This window comes from Alligator sinensis, unplaced genomic scaffold (assembly GCF_000455745.1).
Source record: "Alligator sinensis unplaced genomic scaffold, ASM45574v1 scaffold93_2, whole genome shotgun sequence".
Taxonomy (NCBI): Eukaryota; Metazoa; Chordata; order Crocodylia; family Alligatoridae; genus Alligator; species Alligator sinensis.
In genome coordinates, this window is record NW_005841854.1 from 1,617,865 (window position 1) to 1,620,127 (window position 2,263).

The 2,263-nt window shown below is 43.6% G+C and overlaps 1 protein-coding gene across 1 annotated transcript in view; it reads right to left on the reverse strand.

Moving 5' to 3' along the window:
* GNG4 (G protein subunit gamma 4) overlaps nt 1–2,263 on the reverse strand; it is a 13,058-nt gene that overhangs the window by 6,633 nt on the left and 4,162 nt on the right. The gene's annotated exons all lie outside the window — the stretch shown is intronic.

Consider the following 2,263-nt stretch of genomic DNA (forward strand, 5'->3'; position numbering starts at 1 on the left):
CATCAAATATTGGAATCACTAGCCTTTTGGTACCTTATATGATAAAAATTCCCATTTTACTTGATGTTACACTGGGTACCAAACGATCTTGAGAGGAGTGTGCCCTTGTTGTGAAGAAGGCTAACAGCACACTGGGTTGCTTTAATAGGAGTTGCCAACAGATCAAGGGAAGTGATTTTTTCCCTCTATTTGGCACGGATGAGGCCACATCTAGAGTACTGTGTCCAGTTTTGGGCCTCCCCACTACAGAAAGGATGTGGACAAATTGGAGAGAGTCCAGTGGAGGGCAACAAAATAGTTAGAGGCCTGGGGAATATGACTGATGAGGAGAGGCTGATTTAGTCTGGAGAAGATAAGACTGAGGAAGGCTGCTATTAAATCCCCCAACTACCTGAAGGGTGGTTCCAGAGAAGATGGAGCTAGACTGTTCTCAGTGGTGGAAGATAACAGAACAAGGAGCAACTGGCTCAAGATGCATCAAGGGAAGTTTAGCTTAGATATTTGGAGAAACTGTCTCACAAGGACAGGAGTAAAGCACTGGAACAGGTTACCCAGAGAAGTTGTGGAATCTCCATCTTTAGAGGTTTTTAAGACCTGGGTAAACAAAGCTGTGGCTGGCATGCTATAGTTGGGGACGGTTTTGCTTTGAGCAGTGGGTGGGACTAGATAACCCCCCTGAAGTCCCTTCCAACTCTAATTTTCTATGATTCTATGATCCTAAGAAATGACTGGTTTCTAAGCTATCTGGTTCTTAGGCCTGCCTCAACTACAAATATTCAACTGTTTTTTGATTAAATTGACTACAGAAAAGCTTATGTCCTTGCTTTACGTAATTACAGTGCATTACTTCTTACATCTAATAGTTAAGTTGCTCATATTGCTTTCCATTAAATTCATTGCACATCAAGAACGAGAGCCTCACATCCACTCCAGAGGGCCGCAGCATTGTTGTGAGGCCTAAAACTCCCAAATCTATCCAGGAAGAAAATTCCTCCATCACAGAAAAACAAGAAACCAGCTGTAGTGTTCCCATTTAGGGACCTCCTTTTAAGGCTCGATGAAGTACAGTGGGTGTCATGAGAACATAAGAGATACCATACTGGGTCAGACCACAGGGCCTTGAGCTCAATACTCTGTACCTAACAGTGTACAGAGTGGATGGTAAGAGGAAGGAGCGGTATCCAAAATACCCTCATTCCCACTTTGAGTTAAGGTATATTATTGCACCTTTTGTGTCTCATTTTCAGTAGCACTGTGGACCACCACTACATTGATTTTAAGCTGTGCAAATCTGCAAGGTGCAAGTTTCCTAAATCATAGAACCAGAGAATCATAAAAAAGGAGGGTTGGAAGAGACCTCAGGGGTGTCACTGAGTCCACCCCCCCTGCTCAAAGCAGGACCAGTACCAACTATATCATCTCAGCCAAGGCTTTGTCTAGCTGGGTCTTAAAAACCTCCAAGGATACAGATTCCACAATCTGGCTAGGTAACCTGCTCCAGTACACAAGTTTAACTACTTACACCTAATTGCAGGCGAAAATCTGACTAAATATTTCAATTCACCTGGATTACATGTGCAAGTTAGGTACCACAGATACCACAAGTATTTCTATTTTACCTGAAATGATTATTTTGCAGATGCTAGGTGTGCTCATAAAAGAGCAGCTAGTATACCTGAAAATTCCCTACTAGAAGTCCGAAGTAAGTAATTTTATAAATACTTGATTCTTTTCGTGTGAACATTCCTTGAACATTATTTTGCAATATGATATGAAATAATCTTGAAGACATTGTCCTGGAGAGTTGCTGGTCTCCCAAGAGATACCATGAGTTTACATATGTTCAGGATGTTTCTCCTAGAGTAAAAATGGCTTCTCCAGGAGAAAAACAACAGGGAAGCAATCAAGGTTAAATCACTCCTAGGAGAGTTTCTCCTGGGAGAGTGAATGGTACATGCTACAGCCTCCCTCAGAAGAGAAGTCTCCATCAACACCCCTTCCCCCTACACAGGAGATTGTGTGTTGCTTGCTGGACTCTGCTGCTCCAGCAAGAAGCAGAATATGCCCTCTTCACAATCTGCATGTTGTGTTGCAGGGAAAACAGAGGCTGACCATGGGCAGACTGGGACAGTCAATCAGGGCTGCCCAATGCAATGCTGCCATCTGTCACCAGGCAGACTAAGGCAGTCTGCAGAGTATCAGAGATGTGTGCACACGGCTCCCCCACCTCTAGTTGCACAGCGACAGCATTGCAAGCTCTCCA